The sequence below is a fragment of the Salvelinus namaycush genome, unplaced genomic scaffold, assembly GCF_016432855.1.
Source record: "Salvelinus namaycush isolate Seneca unplaced genomic scaffold, SaNama_1.0 Scaffold67, whole genome shotgun sequence".
Classification (NCBI taxonomy): domain Eukaryota; kingdom Metazoa; phylum Chordata; class Actinopteri; order Salmoniformes; family Salmonidae; genus Salvelinus; species Salvelinus namaycush.
Window position 1 is genome coordinate 182,501 of NW_024061386.1, and position 16,363 is coordinate 198,863.

General features: G+C 47.3%; 1 long non-coding RNA gene across 1 annotated transcript; it reads left to right on the forward strand.

Annotated features, from left to right (window-relative positions):
* Window positions 1–183: 183 nt before the first annotated feature.
* On the forward strand, window positions 184–14,606 carry LOC120042393. Its single transcript, XR_005476095.1, has 3 exons — window positions 184–230; window positions 11,692–11,808; window positions 14,558–14,606. It is a non-coding gene; the product is annotated as an uncharacterized LOC120042393 (long non-coding RNA).
* Window positions 14,607–16,363: the final 1,757 nt, after the last annotated feature.

A 16,363-nucleotide genomic window follows, 5' to 3' on the forward strand; every position in this document is an offset into this window, starting at 1 on the left:
CACTGTGTTAACCACAACCAACATGCTGGATCTCTGTTTAGTTGTCACTGTGTTAACCACAACCAACATGTTGGGTTTCTGTTTAGTTGTCACTGTGTTAACCACAACCAACATGCTGGATCTCTGTTTAGGGGTCAGTGCTCTAAAATGAGTCTCTCTGGGGAGAGAGAGGAGGGGGGACCTGCCTCTAAAATGAGTCTCTCTGGGGGACATGACACCAAAGCTAAGAGGTAAGATGACAATTTCATGAAGAATTTATTAAGTTTCTTTCCAAAATAAATATCTATCTTAAGATGAATGCACTTCCTGTAAATCTCTCTGGATAAGAGCATCTGCTAAATCAGGGGTTCTCAATCCTGGGTCTGTGGAGGTACTGCAGGGGTTCTCAATCCGGGGTCTGTGGAGGTACTGCAGGGGTTCTCAATCCGGGGTCTGTGGAGGTACTGCAGGGGTTCTCAATCTGGGGTCTGTGGAGGTACTGCAGGGGTTCCACGGCACCCTGACTGTACTCGTTGCAATGTGAGACATTTGATAGAATTTTCACATGACACGACCACTTTGCCTACTCTTAATTATTGCCTAATTTAAATGAATGCATATTTTTTAAATCAATTGTGATTGTTGTTACAAGCAGAATTTTGACAATATTACCGTTATATCAACACACTCTTCACACCCGTTTAACAACTCTAAATAGCTTTGGCATAGTAGCATCAAGTCCCTTGCCAATAATGTTGCCTACAACGTTGCAACAATGTTCATTTTCATCGAACACATATTACGCCCCAGATGCCTTCAATCTCCCAATTTATAGCCACGCCCAATTTAGGATTATTATTTAACAACGTGATGTTGCGCTCCAAAGGGACAACTTGAAATAACATGATGTAGATAATTAAATAATCAAAAGAAAAACGTGTTTATTATACACTCTTAGAAAAGAAGGTTCCTTATAGAACCAAAAAGGCTTCTATCACCTCCTTAATATATGGAACCACTAAAAGTTATATATATTTTTGGGTTCAGTGAAGAAGAACCTCTAGAGTTCTGATCAACAAAAGGTTAATGTTTTGAGGATGTGAACCCAGCAGCCATCCAGTGGTCAGAACAAGTCCACCCATTTTTTCCAGCGCCCGGCCCAGGATTTGAACCTGCCACCTTTCAGCCACAGCTCCAACTCCTTAGCCGCTCGGCGAAAACCTGAGTTAATCTTCAGAAATAAGCATGAGTTAATCTGCCAAAATGAAGACAAAATGCTATGCAGACATACATGGTATCGCTTGTTATACATAATTATTATACATAAATCATTGCCAAAAGCACAAGATATACTGTTGCATGTAGGTCTATATTATTAATGGATTGATTATATAGAAATATCAAAACATAATTTTTAACTACTACAAAGCAATTACATGTGGCGCAGGAACCACTGACTCGCTGCATTATTCTATAGTATTATCAAGACACCTGCTGTTAACTCTTAACTACTTAGGACAGCTCACGAGGTGTCCTAAATATCTGCCGACTAGGTGGGACTAGAGACTTCATGCATAGCTTTAATTTATACCCATAAGTGTAAAATGTCTTAATTCTCAGCACTCTTACGACCAATTTTCTACTCTGACACGCTTTGTGGATACGGTGCCAGATCTTAAAAAATTGTTGTAAAAAAACGTAGAATGTTTGTTTAACATAATAATAAAAAATGTATATTACTAATGTAACCCACTGTAAAGACTGGGTTTAGTTGATTGTGTTGCATTGCTCATGTCCGCGTTCTGGAACTTCCCGCGTCCCCGAACAGAACTGTCCGCGTCCCCGTACAGAACTGTCCGGGTCCCCGTACAGAGCTGCCTGTGTCCCCGGACAGAACTGTCCGCGTCCCCGTACAGAACTGTCCACGTCCCCGTACAGAACTGCCTGTGTCCCCGTACAGAACTGTCCGCGTCCCCGTACAGAACTGTCCGCGTCCCCGTACAGAACTGTCCGCGTCCCCGTACAGAACTGTCCGCGTCCCCGTACAGAACTGTCCGCGTCCCCGTACAGAACTGTCCGCGTCCACGTACAGAACTGTCCGCGTCCCCGTACAGAACTGTCCGCGTCCCCGTACAGAACTGTCCGCGTCCACGTACAGAACTGTCCGCGTCCCCGTACAGAACTGTCCGCGTCCCCGTACAGAACTGTCCGCGTCCACGTACAGAACTGTCCGCGTCCCCGTTCGGTGTGGCGCCAAGCATATTGTCCGGTTACGCGCAGAGTTGGCTGAGGTGATCTTGGGGAATAATGACGGAGTTCACTACAGTGTTGAGACGCTTTTTTCTTTTCGGTCAGGGCTTTTTTCTTTTCGGTCAGGGACAGTATGAGTGTAGACAGATGCTTTTCACTCTCTATCCTTGTTTCATTTTGTGGTTCACCGGATTCATCATCGAGACGAAAGACAGACGAATGACCTACTAGCTAGCCAAGCTAGTCAGTACAGCTCGGTAAACTAGCTAGCCACTATACCAGCAGCATCCCAGTTAACTTAGCTAACAATACATCATTCTCTCGTTGACGGATGCTGCTAGTCAGTACAGCTAGGTAAACTAGTGATAACGGTTGCGTCAATTCAATTGGTATCAGGACAAAATGTGATTCAGAATCACCGAATATACTTTAAATATTTTTATTTAACACAAGTGATAAATGGTAAATGCAATTTTCGTATATACGGGTTCACTGTATCACCACGCAGGGTAAAGCAGAGAACTGGCAGGATGTAAGTAAACAGCTGTTCTTATACGGTGATAGACGTAGTTCCAACCCGTCTGTTGGCCTATCACAGTAGAGGCTGAGCGTGGTTTAGCTCAGGCTGGTCCCAGCCTCTTGGCGCTCCTTGGTGTCCGGCGCTGTTGCTGTGTAGATTACGCTCCCACACCCTAGAGACTGGGGTCAGACAGTTCTGTAACATTGTCTGAGTCTGTTGCTGTGTAGATTACGCTCCCTCACCCTGGAGACTGAGGTCAGACAGTTCTGTAACATTGTCTGAGTCTGTTGCTGTGTAGATTACGCTCCCACACCCCAGAGACTGAGGTCAGACAGCTCTGTAACATTGTCTGAGTCTGTTGCTGTGTAGATTACGCTCCCTCACCCTGGAGACTGAGGTCAGACAGTTCTGTAACATTGTCTGAGTCTGTTGCTGTGTAGATTACGCTCCCACACCCCAGAGACTGAGGTCAGACAGTTCTGCAACATTGTCTGAGTCTGTTGCTGTGTAGATTACACTCCCACACCTAGAGACTGAGGTCAGAAAGTTCTGCAACATTGTCTGAGTCTGTTGCTGTGTAGATTACACTCCCACACCCTAGAGACTGAGGTCAGAAAGTTCTGCAACATTGTCTGAGTCTGTTGCTGTGTAGATTACACTCCCACACCCTAGAGACTGAGGTCAGAAAGTTCTGCAACATTGTCTGAGTCTGTTGCTGTGTAGATTACGCTCCCACACCCTAGAGACTGGGGTCAGACAGTTCTGTAACATTGTCTGAGTCTGTTGCTGTGTAGATTACGCTCCCTCACCCCAGAGACTGAGGTCAGACAGCTCTGCAACATTGTCTGAGTCTGTTGCTGTGTAGATTACACTCCCACACCCTAGAGACTGAGGTCAGACAGTTCTGCAACATTGTCTGAGTCTGTTGCTGTGTAGATTACACTCCCACACCCTAGAGACTGAGGTCAGACAGTTCTGCAACATTGTCTGAGTCTGAGTCTGTTGCTGTGTAGATTACACTCCCACACCCCAGAGACTGAGGTCAGACAGTTCTGCAACATTGTCTGAGTCTGTTGCTGTGTAGATTACGCTCCCACACCCTAGAGACTGAGGTCAGACAGCTATGTAACATTGTCTGAGTCTGTTGCTGTGTAGATTACGCTCCCTCACCCTGGAGACTGAGGTCAGACAGTTCTGCAACATTGTCTTAGTCTGTTGCTGTGTAGATTACGCTCCCTCACCCTGGAGACTGAGGTCAGACAGTTCTGCAACATTGTCTTAGTCTGTTGCTGTGTAGATTACGCTCCCTCACCCTGGAGACAGAGGTCAGACAGTTCTGTAACATTGTCTGAGTCTGTTGCTGTGTAGATTACGCTCCCTCACCCCAGAGACTGAGGTCAGACAGCTATGTAACATTGTCTGAGTCTGTTGCTGTGTAGATTACACTCCCACACCCCAGAGACTGAGGTCAGACAGCTATGCAACATTGTCTTAGTCTGTTGCTGTGTAGATTACACTCCCACACCCTAGAGACTGAGGTCAGACAGTTCTGCAACATTGTCTTAGTCTGTTGCTGTGTAGATTACACTCCCACACCCTAGAGACTGAGGTCAGACAGCTATGTAACATTGTCTGAGTCTGTTGCTGTGTAGATTACGCTCCCTCACCCCAGAGACTGAGGTCAGACAGCTATGTAACATTGTCTGAGTCTGTTGCTGTGTAGATTACGCTCCCACACCCTAGAGACTGAGGTCAGACAGCTATGTAACATTGTCTGAGTCTGTTGCTGTGTAGATTACGCTCCCACACCCTAGAGACTGAGGTCAGACAGTTCTGTAACATTGTCTGAGTCTGTTGCTGTGTAGATTACACTCCCACACCCTAGAGACTGAGGTCAGACAGTTCTGCAACATTGTCTGAGTCTGTTGCTGTGTAGATTACACTCCCACACCCTAGAGACTGAGGTCAGACAGTTCTGCAACATTGTCTGAGTCTGAGTCTGTTGCTGTGTAGATTACACTCCCACACCCTGGAGACTGAGGTCAGACAGTTCTGTAACATTGTCTGAGTCTGAGTCTGTTGCTGTGTAGATTACACTCCCACACCCCAGAGACTGAGGTCAGACAGTTCTGCAACATTGTCTGAGTCTGTTGCTGTGTAGATTACGCTCCCTCACCCCAGAGACTGAGGTCAGACAGTTCTGTAACATTGTCTGAGTCTGTTGCTGTGTAGATTACGCTCCCACACCCCAGAGACTGAGGTCAGACAGTTCTGCAACATTGTCTTAGTCTGTTGCTGTGTAGATTACGCTCCCTCACCCTGGAGACAGAGGTCAGACAGTTCTGTAACATTGTCTGAGTCTGTTGCTGTGTAGATTACGCTCCCTCACCCCAGAGACTGAGGTCAGACAGCTATGTAACATTGTCTGAGTCTGTTGCTGTGTAGATTACGCTCCCACACCCTAGAGACTGAGGTCAGACAGCTATGTAACATTGTCTGAGTCTGTTGCTGTGTAGATTACGCTCCCACACCCTAGAGACTGAGGTCAGACAGCTATGTAACATTGTCTGAGTCTGTTGCTGTGTAGATTACGCTCCCACACCCTAGAGACTGAGGTCAGACAGTTCTGCAACATTGTCTGAGTCTGTTGCTGTGTAGATTACGCTCCCACACCCTGGAGACTGAGGTCAGACAGTTCTGCAACATTGTCTGAGTCTGTTGCTGTGTAGATTACGCTCCCACACCCTAGAGACTGAGGTCAGACAGTTCTGCAACATTGTCTGAGTCTGTTGCTGTGTAGATTACACTCCCACACCCTAGAGACTGAGGTCAGACAGTTCTGTAACATTGTCTGAGTCTGTTGCTGTGTAGATTACGCTCCCACACCCCAGAGACTGAGGTCAGACAGTTCTGCAACATTGTCTGAGTCTGTTGCTGTGTAGATTACGCTCCCACACCCTAGAGACTGAGGTCAGACAGTTCTGCAACATTGTCTGAGTCTGTTGCTGTGTAGATTACGCTCCCACACCCTGGAGACTGAGGTCAGACAGTTCTGCAACATTGTCTGAGTCTGTTGCTGTGTAGATTACACTCCCACACCCTAGAGACTGAGGTCAGACAGTTCTGTAACATTGTCTGAGTCTGTTGCTGTGTAGATTACACTCCCACACCCTAGAGACTGAGGTCAGACAGTTCTGCAACATTGTCTGAGTCTGTTGCTGTGTAGATTACACTCCCACACCCTAGAGACTGAGGTCAGACAGTTCTGTAACATTGTCTGAGTCTGTTGCTGTGTAGATTACACTCCCACACCCCAGAGACTGAGGTCAGACAGTTCTGTAACATTGTCTGAGTCTGTTGCTGTGTAGATTACACTCCCACACCCTGGAGACTGAGGTCAGACAGTTCTGTAACATTGTCTGAGTCTGTTGCTGTGTAGATTACACTCCCACACCCTAGAGACTGAGGTCAGACAGTTCTGTAACATTGTTTGAGCAATTTGCACCTGCATAGAAAGTATACTGTTCTCGCTCAAGGTTAAGGTTAACCACAGATCTGGGGCAAAATGTTACTTCCAGCACACAGGAACCTAGACCAACAGTTGCTAATATTCAATTATAGCGCAATAAACACAGATCCTCACACTAGCTAGCTACTCTACCAGGGCCATCCTAGTTATCCTAGCTAGTCAGTACAGCTAGGTAAACTAGCTTGCTACTCTACCAGGGCCATCCTAGTTATCCTAGCTAGTCAGTACAGCTAGGTAATCTAGCTAGCTACTATACCAGCAGCATCCTAGTTATCCTAGCTAGACGGTACAGCTAGGCAAGCTAGCTAGCTACTATACCAGCAGCATCCTAGTTAACTTAGCTAACAATACATAATTCTCTCGTTGACGGATGCTGGCTACCTCTGTCCAATTCTCCTCTCTTTACTAGATGGACGGTAACTTTAGTGTTTAACCCCTCTGTGTCCAAGGACCAATCTTTTGAATATTATTTTCAGGGTGCCTCAATAGCAGGTATTGAACACCGGGTAAATAATCACTAGTCAGAGCCTCAACCTCAGTATACATTCATTATAAAAAACATCTTAATATCTGATATTGCGAGTAAACAACCTCGGAATAGAAAAGACAAGAGTGCGTCTTCCAGCCCACCAATAAATTACATAATTCAACCCTCCCGGTTAGTAAATGTACCTCAACATGCCCCCGGAGAAGGCAGAGTAACGACACCAGCCTTTTAGCGGGACTGACTACAACGCTCGCGTCGCTAAATTAATTTCGTTATTGTCACGATTGTCTTGCTGAGAGAGAGTGGACCAAGGCGCAGCGTGTGCAAAATACATTCTCTTTTATTTTAGAGAAAGGAAAAACACGCAACGAACACTTTAACAAACTGAAACAAAACAACAAACGATCGTGAAGCTATAGACGTAAGTGCACACACAAGCTACAAACGTACAACATAGACAATTACCCACATTAACCTAGTGCCTATGGCTGTCTTAAATATGGCTCCCAATCAGAGACAATTAATGACATCTGTCTCTGATTGAGAACCATTCAGGCAACCATAGACACAGCTAGACACCTACACTAAACACAAACCCATCTACTCTACTAAACCCCCTAAACCATACAACCACCCTAGACAATACAAAAACACATACATTCCCCATGTCACACCCTGACCTAACTAAAATAATAAAGGAAACAAAGAATACTAAGGCCAGGGCGTGACAGTACCCCCCCCCCCCAAAGGTGCGGACTCCGGCCGCAGAACCTGAAACAGAAGGGGAGGGTCCGGGGTGGCCCCCATCATGGCGGCGGCTCGGGACGAGGCCCCCACTCCACCATTGTCAATACCCGCTTTGGTGGCGCCTCTGGAGCGGCGACCCTTGTAGCAAGTCCCGGACTGAAGACCATCCCAGAGGGCGCCACCGGACGGATGGGTAGCTCCGGACTGAGGGGTAGCTCCGGACTGAGGGGTAGCTCCGGACTGAGGGGTAGCTCCGGACTGAGGGGTAGCTCCGGACTGAGGGGTAGCTCCGGACTGGAGGGCAGCTCATGACTGGAGGGCAGCTCATGACTGGAGGGCAGCTCATGACTGGAAGGCAGCTCATGACTGGAAGGCAGCTCCGGACTGAGGGACGGCAGCTCCGGACTGAGGGACGGCAGCTCCGGACTGAGGGACGGCACCTCCGGACTGAGGGACGGCAGCTCCGGACTGAGGGACGGCAGCTCCGGACTGAGGGACGGCAGCTCCGGACTGAGGGACGGCAGCTCCGGACTGAGTGACTGCAGCTCCGGACTGAGGGACTGCAGCTCCGGACTGAGAGACGGCAGCTCCGGACTGAGAGACGGCAGCTCATGGCTGGCTGACGGATCTGGCTGCTCATGGCTGGCTGACGGATCTGGCTGCTCATGGCTGGCTGACGGATCTGGCTGCTCATGGCTGGCTGACGGATCTGGCTGCTCATGGCTGGCTGACGGATCTGGCTGCTCCTGGCTGGCTGACGGATCTGGCTGCTCCTGGCTGGCTGGCGGCTCTGGCAGATCCTGGCTGGTTGGCGGCTCTGGCAGATCCTGGCTGGTTGGCGGCTCTGGCAGATCCTGGCTGGCTGACGGATCTGGCTGCTCATGGCTGGCTGACGGATCTGGCTGCTCATGGCTGGCTGACGGATCTGGCTGCTCATGGCTGGCTGACGGATCTGGCTGCTCCTGGCTGGCTGACGGATCTGGCAGATCCTGGCTGACTGGCGGCTCTGGCAGATCCTGGCTGACTGGCGGCTCTGGCAGATCCTGGCTGACTGGCGGCTCTGGCAGATCCTGGCTGACTGGCGGCTCTGGCAGATCCTGGCTGACTGGCGGCTCTGGCAGATCCTGGCTGACTGGCGGCTCTGGCAGATCCTGGCTGGTTGGCGGCTCTGGCAGATCCTGGCTGGTTGGCGGCTCTGGCAGATACTGGCTGGTTGGCAGCTCTGGAAGATCCTGGCTGGTTGGCGGCTCTGGAAGATCCTGGCTGGTTGGCGGCTCTGGAAGATCCTGGCTGGTTGGCGGCTCTGGCAGATCCTGGCTGACTGGCGGCTCTAGCGGCTCCTGACTGACGAACGGCTCTGACCAGACGGACGGCTCTAATGGCTCGGGATAGACGGATGGCTCAGATGGCGCTGGGCAGACGGATGGCTCAGATGGCGCTGGGCAGACGGATGGCTCAGATGGCGCTGGGCAGACGGATGGCTCAGATGGCGCTGGGCAGACGGATGGCTCAGATGGCGCTGGGCAGACGGATGGCTCAGATGGCGCTGGGCAGACGGATGGCTCAGATGGCGCTGGGCAGACGGATGGCTCAGATGGCGCTGGGCAGACGGCAGACTCTGGCCGGCTGAGGCGCACTGTAGGCCTGGTGCGTGGTACCGGAACCGGAGGTACCGGGCTAAGGATACGCACCTTCAGGCTAGTGCGGGTAGAAGGAACAGGGCATACTGGACCCTGGATACGCACATTAGGCCTAGTGCGTGGTGCCGGCACTGGTGGTACCGGGCTGGGGACACGCATCTCAGGGCTAGTGCGGGGAGCAGCAACAGGACGCACAGGACTCTGGGGACACACAGGAGGCTTGGTGCGTGGTGTAGACACTGGTGGTAATGGGCTGGAGACACGCACCACAGGGCTAGTGCATGGAGGAGGAACAGGGCTCTGGAGACGCACAGGAAGCCTGGTGCGTGGTGTAGGCACTGGTGGTACTGGGTTGGGGCGGGAGGTGGCGCCGGAAATACCGGACCGTGCAGGCGTACTGGCTCCCTTGAGCACTGAGCCTGCCCAACCCTACCTGGTTGTATGCTCCCCGTCGCCCGACCAGTGCGGGGAGGGGGAATAACCCGCACCGGGCTATGTAGGCGAACCGGGGACACCATGCGTAAGGCTGGTGCCATGTAAGCCGGCCGAGGAGACGCACTGGTGACCAAATGCGTTGGGCCGGCTTCATGACATCCGGCTCAATCCTCAATCTAGCCCTGCCAGTGCGGGGAGGTGGAATAACCCGCACCGGGCTATGAACACGTACAGGAGACACCATGCGCTCTACTGCGTAACACGGTGTCTGCCCGTACTCTCGCTCTCCACGGTAAGTACAGGGAGTATGCGCAGGTCTCCTAACGGACTTCGCCACACTCCCTTTCAGCCCCCCCCCCCAATAATTTTTTGGGGCTGACTCACAGGCTTCCTACCTCGTAGTCGTGCTGCCTCCATTCGCCGGTATCCCTCCTCGCACTGCGCCAGAGAATCCCAGGCGGGCTCCGGCATTCGCCCTGGGTCGATCGCCCACCTGTCGATCTCCTCCCACGTAGTGTAGCCCAGATCCTGCTCCCATTGCCATAACTCCTGTGTAGGTGGGTCCTGTTGCTGTTTCACACGCTGCTTGGTCCTTTGGTGGGTAATTCTGTCACGATCGTCTTGCTGAGAGAGAGTGGACCAAGGCGCAGCGTGTGCAAAATACATTCTCTTTTATTTTAGAGAAAGGAAAAACACGCAACGAACACTTTAACAAACTGAAACAAAATAACAAACGATCGTGAAGCTATAGACGTAAGTGCACACACAAGCTACAAACGTACAACATAGACAATTACCCACATTAACCTAGTGCCTATGGCTGTCTTAAATATGGCTCCCAATCAGAGACAATTAATGACATCTGTCTCTGATTGAGAACCATACAGGCAACCATAGACACAGCTAGACACCTACACTAAACACAAACCCATCTACTCTACTAAACCCCCTAAACCATACAACCACCCTAGACAATACAAAAACACATACATTCCCCATGTCACACCCTGACCTAACTAAAATAATAAAGGAAACAAAGAATACTAAGGCCAGGGCGTGACAGTTATTAAAAATGACACACTGCTCGCGCGCGCCAACGAGCGTCTAGAAGTCAGTTCTATTTGTGACGCAGTTCGCGCTTCATCTCCTCATTGGTTTATAGAAGCAGGTACCCACGTGCCATCTCCTCATTGGTTTATAGAAGCAGGTACCCACGTGCCATCTCCTCATTGGTTTTTAGAAACAGGTACCCACGTGCCATCTCCTCATTGGTTTATAGAAGCAGGTACCCACGTGCCATCTCCTCATTGTTTTATAGAAGCAGGTACCCACGTGCCATCTCCTCATTGGTTTATAGAAGCAGGTACCCACGTGCCATCTCCTCATTGGTTTATAGAAGCAGGTACCCACGTGCCATCTCCTCATTGGTTTATAGAAGCAGGTACCCACGTGCCATCTCCTCATTGGTTTATAGAAGCAGGTGCCCACGTGCCATCTCCTCATTGGTTTATAGAAGCAGGTACCCACGTGCCATCTCCTCATTGGTTTTTAGAAACAGGTACCCACGTGCCATCTCCTCATTGGTTTATAGAAGCAGGTACCCACGTGCCATCTCCTCATTGTTTTATAGAAGCAGGTACCCACGTGCCATCTCCTCATTGGTTTATAGAAGCAGGTACCCACGTGCCATCTCCTCATTGGTTTATAGAAGCAGGTACCCACGTGCCATCTCCTCATTGGTTTATAGAAGCAGGTACCCACGTGCCATCTCCTCATTGGTTTATAGAAGCAGGTGCCCACGTGCCATCTCCTCATTGGTTTATAGAAGCAGGTACCCACGTGCCATCTCCTCATTGGTTTATAGAAGCAGGTACCCACGTGCCATCTCCTCATTGGTTTATAGAAGCAGGTACCCACGTGCCATCTTCTCATTTAGCAAAAAAACAAACTTAACAATAACATAACTTCTTTAAACAATAAAAGCTAATTTACGAACATTTCTGAAAAGTGATATATAGCTTTTTGGAATGAAACTCTTCTTATGTTTCCCCATCAGAGCTCAGAGTAGATGAGAGATGTAATGTTTGTCTCTGTTGTGTTGAAGCCCAATCAAGCAGGAGAGACCAGCCTCCCCTGTACCCAGCTGTGTGTCCATGAAGAGTGACCTGTCTATGGAACTACCTATACTGTTTAGAGAGGGAGACTTTTCTACTGAACAAAGGTAAGAAGAACTCATGGGTCATGGTCAGTGAGTTAAACAACACTGTCTCTAGTCATTTCTCCTCTCCCATTTTCCCATTTCTTTTTGTTGTTTTCATAATCCATAGGCTAATCCTTATGTACATTTTCATAGTCCTAAAACAATATTAAACAAACACAACATGCCCTCCCTGTGTGTGTGTGTGTGTGTGTGTGTGTGTGTGTGTGTGTGTGTGTACATATTACCTCAATTATAGTCTCATTATTACCTCATCTACCTGGTACCCTGCACATTGACTCAGTACTGGTTCTCCTTATAGTCTCATTATTACTTCAACTACCTGGTACCCCTGCACATTGACTCAGTACTGGTACTCCTTATAGTCTCATTATAACCTCAACTACCTGGTACCCCTGCACATTGACTCAGTACTGGTACTCCTTATAGTCTCATTATTACCTCAACTACCTGGTACCCTGCACATTGACTCAGTACTGGTACTCCTTATAGTCTCATTATTACCTCAACTACCTGGTACCCTGCACATTGACTCAGTACTGGTGTTCCTTATAGTCTCATTATTACCTCAACTACCTGGTACCCATGCACATTGACTCAGTACTGGTACTCCTTATAGTCTCATTATTACCTCAACTACCTGGTACCCTGCACATTGACTCAGTACTGGTTCTCCTTATAGTCTCATTATTACCTCAACGACCTGGTACCCTGCACATTGACTCAGTACTGGTTCTCCTTATAGTCTCATTATTACCTCAACTACCTGGTACCCATGCACATTGACTCAGTACTGGTACTCCTTATAGTCTCATTATTACCTCAACTACCTGGTACCCTGCACATTGACTCAGTACTGGTACTCCTTATTGTCTCATTATTACCTCAACTACCTGGTACCCCTGCACATTGACTCAGTACTGGTACTCCTTATAGTCTCATTATTACCTCAACTACCTGGTACCCCTGCACATTGACTCAGTACTGGTACTCCTTATAGTCTCATTATTACCTCAACTACCTGGTCCCCCTGCACATTGACTCAGTACTGGTACTCCTTATAGTCTCATTATAACCACAACTCCCTGGTACCCCTGCACATTGACTCAGTACTGGTACTCCTTATAGTCTCATTATTACCTCAACTATCTGGTACCCTGCACATTGACTCAGTACTGGTACTCCTTATAGTCTCATTATTACCTCAACTACCTGGTACCCTGCACATTGACTCAGTACTGGTACTCCTTATAGTCTCATTATTACCTCAACTACCTGGTACCCCTGCACATTGACTCAGTACTGGTACTCCTTATAGTCTCATTATTACCTCAACTACCTGGTACCCTGCACATTGACTCAGTACTGGTACTCCTTATAGTCTCATTATTACCTGAACTACCTGGTACCCTGCACATTGACTCAGTACTGGTACTCCTTATAGTCTCATTATTACCTGAACTACCTGGTACCCTGCACATTGACTCAGTACTGGTACTCCTTATAGTCTCATTATTACCTCAACTACCTGGTACCCCTGCACATTGACTCAGTACTGGTACTCCTTATAGTCTCATTGTTACCTCAACTACCTGGTACCCCTGCACATTGACTCAGTACTGGTACTCCTTATAGTCTCATTGTTACCTCAACTACCTGGTACCCCTGCACATTGACTCATTACTGGTACTCCTTATAGTCTCATTATTACCTCAACTACCTGGTACCCTGCACATTGACTCAGTACTGGTACTCCTTATAGTCTCATTGTTACCTCAACTACCTGGTACCCTGCACATTGACTCAGTACTGGTACTCCTTATAGTCTCATTGTTACCTCAACTACCTGGTACCCTGCACATTGACTCAGTACTGGTACTCCTTATAGTCTCATTATTACCTGAACTACCTGGTACCCTGCACATTGTCTCAGTACTGGTACTCCTTATAGTCTCATTGCTCAGTCAGACCAGCAGAAACTGGATCAGCAGCACAACAAGGTATCACGTCCGGTGGACGATGGTTGTATCAATACTGATAGGATGGATAGAAGGGGAGCGCTGCTCTCAGATCAGTTTTCTCCATTCAAATCTTTCCTCAACATTATAATTATTTCACAATACTGACCATGGATCAGCACCAAGAAAAATATTATCACCTATGGCTGCAAATATTGCTGGGTCTTATTCTAATGCTTACCCAATAAAAATGCACTATATCCCAGATTTGACACATCATTGTGTTCATGTTAGGATACACATCATGAAATATACTGAGACAAATTACAGACAGTAGTCTACAAGTAGCAGAATATAACTCTATATATTGAACATGGAATATATTTCAAGATGATTGAAATAGTCCTAAAGCCTACTGTTTATAATTTTATGCTCATCTTGGTTTTCATATAAAGAAAATGTGTTTACGTCCCTTGTTTGAACCAAATGCAAAGACATCTGCAACTTTGTATTTGTAGTCAACTTTGTTCTGAATTTATCGGTGGTCACAGAGAGATGGATTAACCATGTGATTTTATGTTTAGCAGAGATCTTCTGACAAAGTCACGTGGAAACTCTGTGTTGTATTACGTTCACTACGGTCCCTCTGTGTGTGTGTGTGTGTGTGTGTGTGTGTGTGTGTGTGTGTGTGTGTGTGTGTGTGTGTGTGTGTGTGTGTGTGTGTGTGTGTGTGTGTGTGTGTGTGTGTGTGCACTCCCTGGATGAGGAGATGTAATCTCATGTTTTGTCCACAGAAACCAACAGGAGAGATCAGAGTCAGAGATTCTCAGTGGTCAGTCTTCCCAGAGTCATCAAACAGACCTGGCCTCCATATTCAGTGTATGTTGTCCTGTTATGTACATTTGTTTTTGTTTACCTCAAGTAAAGTTGATCTGTCAATCGTTTTTTATTATGTTAATGAGAAAGCATTTTGTCTCTTGCTTATTTACTTAATTTATTCCAGATGCTTGAAGAGAAAATTATGACATTTGTGAAGAACGAGCTGAAGATTTTCAAGAGGATTCTTAGTCCAGAACTCCCAGAAGGCTTTGAGAGTCAGAAGCAGGATAAGGAAGTGGTGGATGCTGAAGATGAGAAGCAGGAGAGCAGTGCCAGAGAGGGGGCTCTGAAGATCACACTGCACGTCCTGAGGAAAATGAACCAGAAGGAGCTTGCTGACACACTGGAGAAATGTAAGATCTGTCTGCCTCATGTTGAATGCTGTTTTATAACATTTAAAAGCTGTAGCTAAAGTACAGCTAAAGTAGCTGTGTAACTCAATGATATTGTAGCAACACATACAGAGAGAATAATATTTAAATAAATAAAAAATAATAATAAAATAATACATTTAGAGAGAGAGAGAACATTAATAATACCATCAATAATATCAATAATAATATAATCAGTCACACCAGTCTGTAATGCATTATGAAAATATTTACACATTTACATTAAGAGAATAAATTATTATAATGTAAAACTTTATAACAGTCCTACAATACTGTAGGCATTAAAACAGACGTAATATTAATATCCTCTGTGTTATTTCTAGATTCAGATGAGCTTGCTGTGATTTGCCAACGTGAACTCAAATCTAATCTAAAGAAGAAGTTTCAATGTGTATTTGAGGGGATCGCTAAACAAGGAAACCCAACACTTCTCAATAAGATCTACACAGAGCTCTACATCACAGAGGGTGGAACAGGAGAGGTCAATAATGAACATGAGCTGAGACAGATTGAGACAACAACCAGGAAACAAGCAAGACCAGAGACTCCAATCAAATGTAACGACATCTTCAAACCCTTAACTGGACAAGACAAACTTATCAGAACTGTGCTGACAAAGGGAGTCGCTGGCATTGGAAAAACAGTCTCTGTGCAGAAGTTCATTCTGGACTGGGCTGAAGGAAAAGCAAATCAGGATGTCCAATTTGTATTTTCATTCCCTTTTCGGGAGCTGAATTTGATGAAAGGAGACAAACACACTTTCATTGAACTTCTCAATCACTTCTCAATGGAAACCAAACAATCAGGATTCTCCATCTACAACAAGTACAAAGTTCTGTTCATCTTTGATGGTCTGGATGAGTGCCGACTGCCCCTAGACTTCCAGAAGAACAAGATCTGTTGTGACGTCACAGAGTCAACCTCAGTGGATGTTCTGCTGACAAATCTCATCAAGGGAAATCTGCTTCCCTCTGCTCTCCTCTGGATAACTACCCGACCTGCAGCAGCCAATAAGATCCCTTCAGGGTGTGTTGACCAGGTGACAGAGGTACGAGGGTTCAATGACCCACAGAAGGAGGAGTACTTCAGGAAGAGATTCAGTGATGAGGACCTGGCCAGCAGAATCATCTCACACATAAAGACATCAAGGAGCCTCCACATCATGTGCCACATTCCAGTCTTCTGTTGGATTTCTGCAACAGTCCTTGAACACATGTTGAAACATAAGAGAGAAGAGATGCCCAAGACTCTGACTGAGATGTACACACACCTTGTGGTGTTTCATACCAAACAGAAGAATGAAAAGTATCTTGGGAAAGAAGAGACAGG